Below are 11,552 nucleotides of genomic sequence, written 5' to 3'. Positions count from 1 at the left end.
ACACTATCCTTATGTTCAACGTCTTCTATGAAGTATTCGGAGGAGGAACCCGCCTTGCAATGCCGAAGACAATTTGCGCGTCGGACTCGTCGCCATTGAAGCCAGGTTCAGGGGCTACTAAGGGAGTCCTGGATTAGGGGGTGTCCAGATGGCCGGACTATGACCTTTGGCCGGACTCCCGGACTATGAAGATACAAGATTGAAGACTTCGTCCCGTGTCCGGATAGGGACTTTCCTTGGCGTGGAAGGCAAGCTTGGCGATGCGATATGAAGATCTCCTCCCATTGTAACCAACTCTGTGTAACCCTAGCCCTCTCCCGTGTCTATATAAACCGGAGAGTTTTAGTCCGTAGGACGAATAACAATCAGACAATAGGCTAGCTTCTAGGGTTTAGCCTCTCCGATCTCGTGGTAGATCAACTCTTGTACTACCCATATCATCAATATTAATCAAGCAGGAGTAGGGTTTTACCTCCACCGAGAGGGCCCGAACCTGGGTAAAAACATCGTGTCCCTTGTCTCCTGTTACCATCCGCCTAGACGCACAGTTCGGGACCCGCTACCCGAGATCCGCCGGTTTTGACACCGACAGCGGCCAATATGAACGCCGTGACAAGACGTGACGATTACAGGCCGGCTGGCCCCCATTTGTTATAGTGACTATTTAAACCTTGTGTCTCTTCAACCTTTCGATCGCGCCCCACCATTGCAAGAAGCACACCCACCACGAGAAATTCTTAGAGAGTATCATGCGCGGCTCCAATGGCGCTCCGAGCGGCTGCCGACGACGAGCAGCAGTTCACCATCCATGCTGTGATGGACACCCACCAAAGGTTCGAGGAGCTCTTGATGGTGTACACCAATCACCCGGTCTGGGTGGAGCACTCCATGTGCATCATGGAGCTATTGCTTGTCGATGAGAAGTACAAGGTGGTCGGGTTCAACATCGAGCATGCTCGTGCTGGGTCACGTCCCAAGGTCGCTATTTCCCAGATGTGCGTGGGCCACCACGTCCTCTTCTAGCACTATTGCCTGGCCACAAGGCCTTGTGAGAGTTTCGCCAGGTTTGTCAACAGCACCCGCTACATGTTCGCTACGGTCGACATCACCAACGATGTCAAGGTGCTCAAGAATTCGGGCATCGCCTACCAGAATCTTGTCGACATCCAGGGCTAATACAAGATCTGGAGCAGCAAGGAGCATGAGAAGGACTCACTGGTTCACCTCGCCGAGGCCATCATCGATCCCTACTATAGAGACATGAAGGATTCCTACAACAACGACAAGCGTGACTAGCACTCAGCCTGGATGGAGAAACTCGACAAAGATCACGTCGTGTACGTGGCCAAGGAGGCGTACACATGCTATGAGATGTACAGGTGGATCTTTGACATGAGGAAGTGCCTCCTTCCCCAAAACGGCGAGGGATCCAGCCGGAACCAGAGCAATGGCAAGCGTCATTGTAACAAGAAGTAGATGATTAGATCCTCGTTTCTCCTAGTTTGGTATGCATGTAATTGCTTACTTTGGTGTGTGAAAATGTTATTTGTGTAGTCACTTGTCTAATTGTATGCTTAATTTGGTTATGCAATGTTGTCTTTTTAAGTATATTTGTTGATGCTCTATAGATAGAGCAAATCACATCGCACACAGACTAAACAAGGGAACCCGTCAGTGATAATTTCATCAATCACTGACGATTGTATACCAGCAATCGTTTGCTCACAACACACATGGCTTGTTAACAGGAATCGTCTGTGTTGTTATCAGTCTTCCCACACATTTCTGATTACAAACATGTTTGCCGCGTACCACACACATCTTGTTATATTGAACCGTTTATGTTCTCTTGTCTCAACACAAACAGTTCATCCGAGTGAACCGCATGTTGTATATCGCACACACACCTTGATCTGGCTGACTTTTTCTTTTGTGTTGCCTAATCACAAACAGTTCATCCGAGTGAACCGTATGTTGTGTATCGCACACGCCTTCGTCTGGATGCCCATTTCTTTTGTTCCTCCCTCATCGCAAACAGTTAACTGAACTGAAATGTATGCCCTGCATCGCACACGCAACTAAAATCTGAACCGTGTTTGATGCATCCATCATCGCAAAGCTTTGCACATTTTAGATGGTTCTCTAACACCATCATTTGCGATTATTGCATCGCACACAGTTTCTCGAAGGGTCTCTGATCGTAGTGTCGCGTTAGCAGCATCCTGCAGTAGTGGAAGGTAAGGAGTCAGGTATAACACCTAAGATTGATTGTGTTAAATCTTTTGTGGATACCGATGCTTTTCGTGAATTTAGCACTATATATGGACTTGACTCTGAGATAGTGGATTCTTTCTGTGAATCATTTGCTACTCATGTTGATCTCCCTAAGGAGAAGTGGTCTAAATATCATCCTCCCATTGAAGTAAAAGTAGTAGAACCTATTAAAGTTGAAGAAAAGACTATCACTCATAATGTTGATCCTATTGTTCCTACTGCTTATATTGAGAAACCACCTTTCCCTGTTAGAATAAAGGATCATGCTAAAGCTTTAATTGTGGTTCGTAAGAGTAATGCTAGAACACCTACACCCCCTGAGCAAACTAAAATTCAACCTAGTATTGCTATGGTTAAAGATCTCTTGGTAGGTAGTATTGATGGGCATGTTATTTATTTCAGCGATAAAGCTGCTAGAATTGCTAGACCTGATACTAAAGGTAAACGTAGACCTATTGTTGGCATACCTGTTGTTTCTGTTAAAATAGGAGATCATTGTTATCATGGCTTATGTGATATAGGTGCTAGTGCGAGTGCAATAACTCATTCCTTATACAAAAAAATTATGCATGATATTACACCGGCTGAAATAGAAGGTATTGATGTTACTATTAAGCTTGCCAATAGAGATACTATTTCACCAATTTGGATTGTTAGAGATGTTGAAGTATTGTGTGGGAAAATTAAATATCCTACTGAATTTCTTATTCTTGGTTCCCCACAAGATGAATTTTGTCCCATTATATTTGGTAGACCCTTCTTAAATACTGTTAATGCTAGGATAGACTGCAAAAAAGATATTTCTACTGTTGGCTTAGGGGATATGTCTCATGATTTTAATTTCTCTAAATTTCATAGAAAACCCCATGATAAAGAATTGCCTAGTAAAGATGAAATTATTGGTCTTGCTTCCATTGTCGTCCCTCCTAATGATTCTTTAGAACAATATTTGCTCGACCATGAAAATGATATGTTTATGAATGAAAGAAGGGAAATAGATGAAGTATTCTTTAAATAGGGACCTATATTGAAACACAACTTGCCTGTTGAAATCCTAGGGGATCCTCCTCCACCCAAGGGTGATCCCGTGTTTGAGCTTAAACAATTACCTGATACTCTTAAATATGCTTATCTTGATGAAAAGAAGATATATCCTATTATTATTAGTGCTAACCTTTCAGAGCATGAAGAAGAGAAATTATTGAAAACTCTGAAGAAGCACCGTGCTGCTATTGGATATACTCTTGTTCATCTTAAGGGCATTAGTCCCACTCTATGCCAGCACAAAATAAAACTGGAGAAAGTTGCTAAACCAGTTGTTGATCACCAACGATGGTTAAATCCTAAGATGAAAGAAGTGGTAAGAAATGAAATACTAAACCTTCTGGAGGCAGGTATAATTTATCCTGTTGCTGATAGTCATTGGGTAAGTCCTATCCACTGTGTCCCTAAGAAGGGAGGTATTACTGTTGTTCCTAATGATAAGGATGAATTGATCCCACAAAGAGTAGTTACATGTTATAGAATGGTCATTGATTTCCGCAAATTAAATAAAGCTACTAGAAAAGATCATTACCCTCTACCTTTTATTGATCAAATACTAGAAAGACTATCCAAACATACACACTTTTGCTTTCTAGATGGTTATTCTGGTTTCTCTCAAATACATGTGTCAAAAGAGGATCAGGATAAGACCACTTTTACTTGCCCTTTCGGTACCTTTGCTTATAGACATATGCCTTTTGGTTTATGTAACACTAGTAGAAAAAGGTCCTATTGTCCCGGTTCATAAGGGCCTTTAGTCCCGGTTCTGGAACCGGGACTAAAGGGTCGTTACTAAAGCCTCCCCTTTAGTCCCGGTTCTTACATGAACCGGGACTAAAGGCGTTGGTGTTTTATGATTTTTTTTGAATTTTTTTTTGAATTTCAAATTTCTGAATTATTTTAACCTCTAATCTCTAATCACCCTCATCACTGCTCAATTTAACCTCTAATCTCTAATCACCCCTCATCATTCCAAATCATCTAACTTCCCGGACGGTCACCCATCCTCTCACTACTCCATCCTGAGCATGCTTAACTTCCGGGTTCTATACTCCTTCGTTTCCAAGTCTGCACTTGTTGTTTTCCTGGCAATAGTAAGATGTCAATCCTATTAACCCTCAGGAATTTAGCTTGAACATGATGTCACACATTTCACTATTTGAGTTTGAAACTATTGTTCTAAAAAACAATAATTATTTAGTAACACTAATATTTCTTGAGTAAGTAGTTTGACCACAATTTGACCATAGTTTGACCAGATTTGACCAAAATATAAAAAAACTAAAATAATTATTTAGTAACACTAATATTTCTTGAATAAGTAGTTTGACCATTGTTTGACCATAGACCACAGTTTGACAAGATTTGACCAAAATTCAAAAAAACTGAAATAATTATTTAGTAACACTAATATTCTTGAATAATTATTTACTAACACTAATACTTCTTGAATAAGTAGTTTGACCATAGTTTGACCAGATTTAACACAAATTCAAAAAAAAACTAAAATTTGAGCATAACTTTTTTTCCTTTTAGAATTTGAGGATTCTAAAAATTTGCAAACAGGCCATAGGTTGCCAAAATAGGATGCGGATTTTCGTGCTGAATTTTTTGATATATTATACGTTTTTTTTCTGACATCGTATGCAAAGTTATAGCCGTTTTACATTTTCCCTACACTTTTTCCAAAACATGTCCAATTTAAGTTTTTAAATTTTCCTAACTAGTAGATGTAGTAATATAACTACATCTCGAAGAATTTTATTTTTTGAATTTTTTATCATTTTCTTTTGTATTTTTCAAAACTGAAATGGCGACACATGGGGGGGGTAGAGTTTGGAAATGGGGTACTAATGGGCATCACACCCTTTAGTACTGGTTCGTGGCACCAACCGAGACTAAAGGTCGCATTTGAACTAGGAGTAATGCATGTACGGTGCCCTCGCCGCTCGAACCAGGACTAATGCTCACATTATTCCCGGTTCATAATGTAACCGGGATTAATGCTCTTTTCTGGCCAAACGAAAGCCCTGTTTTCTACTAGTGTAATGCACCTGCTACCTTTCAAAGATGTATGACTACTATATTCTCTGACTTTTTTGAAAAGATTGTTGAGGTTTTCTTGGATTATTTCTCCGTGTATGGAACTTCTTTTGATGATTTCTTAAGCAACCTTGATCGGGTCTTGCAGAGACGTGAAGAAACTAATCTTGTCTTGAATTGGGAGAAGTGACACTTTATGGTTAATGAAGATATTGTTTTGGGGCATAAAATTTGTGAAAGAGGTATTGAAGTTGATAAAGCTAAAGTTGATGCTATTGAAAAGATAGCGTCTCCTAAGGACATCAAAGGTATAAGAAGTTTCCTTGGTCATGCTAGTTTTTATAGGAGGTTCACTAAAGAGTTCTATAAAATTTCTAGGCCTCTAACTAATCTCTTAAAAAAAGATGTTCCTTTTGTCTTTGGTGATGATTGTGTAGAAGCATTTGAAATACTTAAGAAAGCCTTGATTTCTGCACCTATTGTTCAGCCACCTGATTGGAATTTACCCTTTGAAATTATGTGTGATGCTAGTGATTATGTTGTAGGTGCTGTTCTAGGACAAAGAGTTGATAAGAAATTAAATTTATCCAATATGCTAGTAGAACTCTAGACAGTGCCCAGAGAAATTATGCTACTACTGAAAAAGAAATTTTAGCAATTGTATTTGCTTGTGATAAGTTCAGACCTTGTATTGTTGATTCCAAAGTAACTGTTCACACTAATCATGATGTTATTAAATACCTTATGGAAAAGAAAGATGCTAAACCTAGACTTATTAGATGGGTTCTCTTGGTACAAGAATTTGATTTGCATATTATTGATAGAAAGGGAGCTAAGAACCCCCATTGCAAACAACTTGTCTAGGTTAGAGAATGTTCTTGATGACCCACTACCTATTAATGATAGCTTTCCTGATGAACAATTAGCTGTCATAAATGCTTCTCGTATTGCTCCATGGTATGTTGATTATGCTAATTACATTGTTGCTAAATTTACACCACCTAGTTTCACATACCAACAAAATAAAAAGTTTTTCTATGATTTAAGACATTACTTTTGGGATGACCCACACCTTTATAAACAAGGAGTAGATGGTGTTATTAGATGTTGTGTACCTGAGCATGAGCAGGAACAGATCCTACACAAGTGTCACTCCGAGGCATATGGAGGGCACCACGTTGGAGATAGAACTGCACATAAGGTATTGCAATCCGGTTTTTATTGGCCTACTCTCTTCAAAGATGCCCGTAAGTTTGTCTTGTCTTGCGATGAATGTCAAAGAATTGGTAATATTAGTAGACGTCAAGAAATGCCTATGAACTATTCACTTGTTATTGAACCATTTGATGTTTGGGGCTTTGATTATATGGGACCATTTCCTTCCTCTAATGGGTATACACATATTTTAGTTACTGTTGATTACGTTGCTAAGTGGGTAGAAGCTATTCCAACTAGTAGCGTTGATCATAACACTTCTATTAAGATGCTTAAAGAAGTTATTTTTCCAAGGTTTGGAGTCCCTAGATACTTAATGACTGATGGTGGTTCACATTTTATTCATGGTGCTTTTCGTAAAATGCTTGCTAAGTATGATGTTAATCATAGAATTGCATCTCCATACCATCCACAGTCTAGTGGTTAGGTAGAATTGAGTAATAAAGAGATTAAATTAATTTTGCAAAAGACTGTTAATAGATCTAGAAAGAATTGGTTCAAGAAACTTGATGATGCATTATGGGCCTATAGAACTGCATATAAAAATCCTATGGGTATGTCTCCATATAAAATGGTTTATGAAAAAGCATGTCACTTACCTCTCGAACTAGAACACAAGGCATATTGGGCTATTAAAGAACTCAATTAAGATTTCAAACTTGCCGGTGAGAAGAGGCTATTTGACATTAGCTCACTTGATGAATGGAGAATCTAGGCCTATGAGAACGCCAAACTATTTAAAGAAAAAGTCAAAAGATGGCATGACAAAAGGATACAAAAGAGTGAGTTTAATGTAGGTGATTATGTTTTGTTATACAACACTCGTTTAAGTTTTTTGCAGGAAAAATTCTCTCTAAATGGGAAGGTCCTTACGTTATCGAGGAGGTCTGATAAGTCAATTTTGCATCATGCTTTTATATTGATATTTATTTCATTATGGGCGATTATTACACATTATGTCACAATACTTATGCATATTCTGTCTTATTTTACAAGGATTACATGAAGAGGGAGAATGCCGGCAGCTGAAATTCTAGACTGGAGAAGGAGAAAATATTAGAGACCTATTCCGCACAGCTCCAAACGTCCTGAAACTTCACGGAGGTAGTTTTTGGAATTAATACAAAAATACTGGAAAAAGAATCAACCAGAGGGGGGCCACCCACCATCCACGAGGGTGGGGGCGCGCCCCCTACCTCGTAGGCCCCCTGGCAGGCCTCCGGTGCCCATCTTCTGCTATATGAAGTCTTTTACCCTGGAAAAAATCATAAGCAAGCTTTCGGGACGAAATACCGCCACCATGAGGTAGAACCTTGGCGGAACCAATCTAGGGCTCCGGCGGAGCTGTTCTGCCGGTGAAACGTCCCTCCAGAGGGGGAAATCATCACCATCGTAGTCACCATAGATCCTCTCACCAGGAGGGGGTCAATCTCCATCAACATCTTCACCAGCACCATCTCCTCTCAAACCCTAGTTCATCTCTTGTATCCAATCTTTGTCTCAAAGCCCGAGATGGTACCTGTGGGTTGCTAGTAGTGTTGATTACTCCTTGTAGTTGATGCTAGTTAGTTTATTCGGTGGAAGATCATATGTTCAGATCCTATATGCATATTAATAACCCTCTGATTGTGAACATGAATATGATTTGTGAGTATTTACGTTTGTTCCTGGGGACATGGGAGAAGTCTTGCTATAAGTAGTCATGTGAATTTGGTATTCGTTCGATATTTTGATGAGATGTATGTTGTCTTTCCTCTAGTGGTGTTATGTGAACGTCGACTACATGACACTTCACCATTGTTTGGGCCTAGAGGAAGGCGTTGGGAAGTAATAAGTAGATGATGGGTTGCTAGAGTGGCAGAAGCTTAAACCCTAGTTTATGTGTTGCTTCATAAGGGGCTGATTTGGATCCATATGTTTCATGCTATGGTTAGGTTTACCTTAATTCTTCTTTCGTAGTTGCGGATGCTTGCGAGAGTAGTTAATCATAAGTGAGATTCTTGTCCAAAGAAGGGTAGCACCCACTCATCGGTCCACCCACATATCAAATTATCAAAGTAACGAACGCGAATCATATGAGTGTGATGAAAACTAGCTTGACGATAATTCCCATGTGTCCTCGGGAGCATTTTCCTTCATATAAGAATTTGTCCAGGCTTGTCCTTTGCTACAGAAAGGATTGGGCCATCTTGCTGCACCTTATTTACTTTCATTAAGTGTTACCTGTTACATATTACCTTATGACAAAACTATCTGTTACCGATAATTTCAGTTGTTGCAGAGAATACCTTACTGAAAACCGCTTGTCATTTCCTTCTTGTGGGTCATCAAGACTCTTTTCTGGCGCCATTGCCGGGGAGTGAAGCGCCTTTGGTAAGTGGAACTTGGTAAGGAAAAATTTATATAGTGTGCTGAAATTTACTGTCACTTGTTACTATGGAAAGTAACCCTTTGAGGGGTTTGTTCGGGGTATCTTCACCCCAACCAGTAGAGAAAAGAGTTGCTCCTCAACCTACTGAAAATGTTTACTTTGAAATTCCTTCGGGTATGGTAGAGAAACTGCTAGCTAATCCTTTTACAAGAGATGGAACATTGCATCCCGATTTGCACCTAATCTATATATGTGGATGAAGTTTTTGGATTATTTAAGCTTGCAGGTATGCCCGAGGATGTTATCAAGAAGAAGGTCTTCCCTTTATATTTGAAGGGAAAGGCATTGACATGGTTTAGGCTATGTGATGATATGGGATCATGGAACTACAACCGATTGAAATTGGAATTTCATCAGAAGTTTTATCCTATGCATCTTGTTCATCGTGATCGTAATTATATATATAATTTTTGGCCTCACAAAGGAGAAAGCATCGCTCAAGCTTGGGGGAGGCTTAAGTCAATGTTATATTCATGCCCCAATCATGAGCTCTCAAGAGAAATTATTATTCAAAAAAATTACGCTCGACTTTCTCTCAACAATTGCTCCATGCTTCTTGTACTGGCTCTTTCATGATGAAGACTATTGAATTTAAATGGGATTTACTGGAAAGAGTTAAATGCAACTCGGAAGATTGGGATCTCAACGAAGGTAAGGAGTCAGGTATAACACCTAAGTTTGATTGTGTTAAATATTTGATGGATACTGAAGCTTTTTGTCAATTTAGCACTAAGTATGGACTTGACTCTGAGATAGTAGCGTCTTTCTGTGAATCATTTGCTACTCATGTTGACCTCCCTAAGGAGAAGTGGTTTAAATATAATCCTCCCATTGAAGTAAAAGTAGTTTCACCTATTAAAGTTGAAGAAAAGACTATCACTTATAATGATCCTATTGTTCCTACTACCTATATTGAGAAACCACCTTTCCCTGTTAGGATAAAGGATCATGCTAAAGCTTCAACTATGGTTCATAAGAGTAATACTAGAACGCCTACACCACCTGAGAAAATTAAAGTTGAACCTAGTATTGCTACGGTTAAAGATCTCTTGGCTGATAATATTGATGGGCATGTTATTTACTTCTGTGATGAAGCTGCTAGAATTGCTAGACCTGATACTAGAAATAAACATAGACTTGTTGTAGGCATGCCTGTTATTTCTGTTAAAATAGGAGATCATTTCTATCATGTCTTATGTGATATGGGTGCTAGTGCAAGTGCAATACCTCATTCCTTATACAAAGAAATTATGCATGATATTGCACCTGCTGAGATAGAAGAAATCGATGTTCCAATTAAGCTTGCCAATAGAGATACTATTTCACCAGTTCGGATTGTTAGAGATGTTGAAGTCTTGTGTGGGAAAGTTAAATATCCTACTGATTTTCTTGTTCTTGGCTTCCCACAAGATAACTTTTGTCCCATCATATTTGGTAGACCCTTCTTGAATACTGTTAATGCTAGGATAGACTGCAAAAGGATGTTGTTACTATTGGTTTGGGGGATATGTCTCATGAGTTCAATTTTGCTAAATTTTGTAGACAACCCCATGATAAAGAATTACCTAGTAAAGATGAAATTATCGGTCTTGCCTCTATTTCCTTGCCTCTTAATGATCCTTTAGAACAATATTTGCTAGACCATGAAAATGATATGTTTATGAGTGAAAGAAGGGACATAGATGAAGTATTCTTTAAACATGGACCTATTTTGAAACACAACTTGCCTGTTGAAATTCTAGGGGATCCTCCACCACCCAAGGGTGATCATCTTGGTGTATCCATAAGAGAGAATGACATTGAGTTGCCACCTACTTTTCTAGATTATAATGCTATGGTTCGTTACCAGTTTCTTGAGCGGAACGATCAGTCCCACCAGTACCGACTAATCTTTGACAGACGGCGTGTTGTCCATATTACCCTTCCTGCTCCTGCCTTCTTTAACTTTCAGGTAAATGGGATATATTTTATAACCAGAGAGGAGGCAAACGAGTATGAGAGAATAGCGGAGTTCACTCGCCTCCAGGAAACAGCTCGTCAGGCGGTAGCTGCCTTAGCACAGTACGACCCCAACTATGATGTCGGATATCATCCGGGACAATGGTGGCCTTAGACCAACTTAGGCCAAAAGCCTAAGCTTGGAGGAGTACATATTTATCACCGGCATTACATTCATGTTCACACACTCATTCCAATTGTCGGTGTTCATACTTTTTCATTGTATTATCCATGCTAGTTTATTTTATTTTCTCGCTTTCATCTTGTGTGTTTGAAAAACTTTGAGGAAAACTAAAAAAATTAGTAGTATCTTCTAGCTAGTTTCCTTTCCATGCTTAGTAGTAGTATTAAAAAGAAAACCCAAAAAGATTTCTTGTTCTTCTTTTGCTTGTTGGGAGCTTTCCCGTGTAAATAGTTTTTCTCGTTCTTGTTTTACTTCCTTCTGAAAAACAAAAACTCCAAAAATATTTCAGTGTGTTTCTTTGAAATTCTTTTCTTTTCTTTGGGGGTCGAGAGGAGAAGACCATGATGAAAATGATGAGTGGCT

Source organism: Triticum aestivum, chromosome 6B, assembly GCF_018294505.1.
Source record: "Triticum aestivum cultivar Chinese Spring chromosome 6B, IWGSC CS RefSeq v2.1, whole genome shotgun sequence".
NCBI classification, from domain to species: Eukaryota; Viridiplantae; Streptophyta; class Magnoliopsida; order Poales; family Poaceae; genus Triticum; species Triticum aestivum.
Note: the sequence above shows the minus strand (reverse complement) of the source record.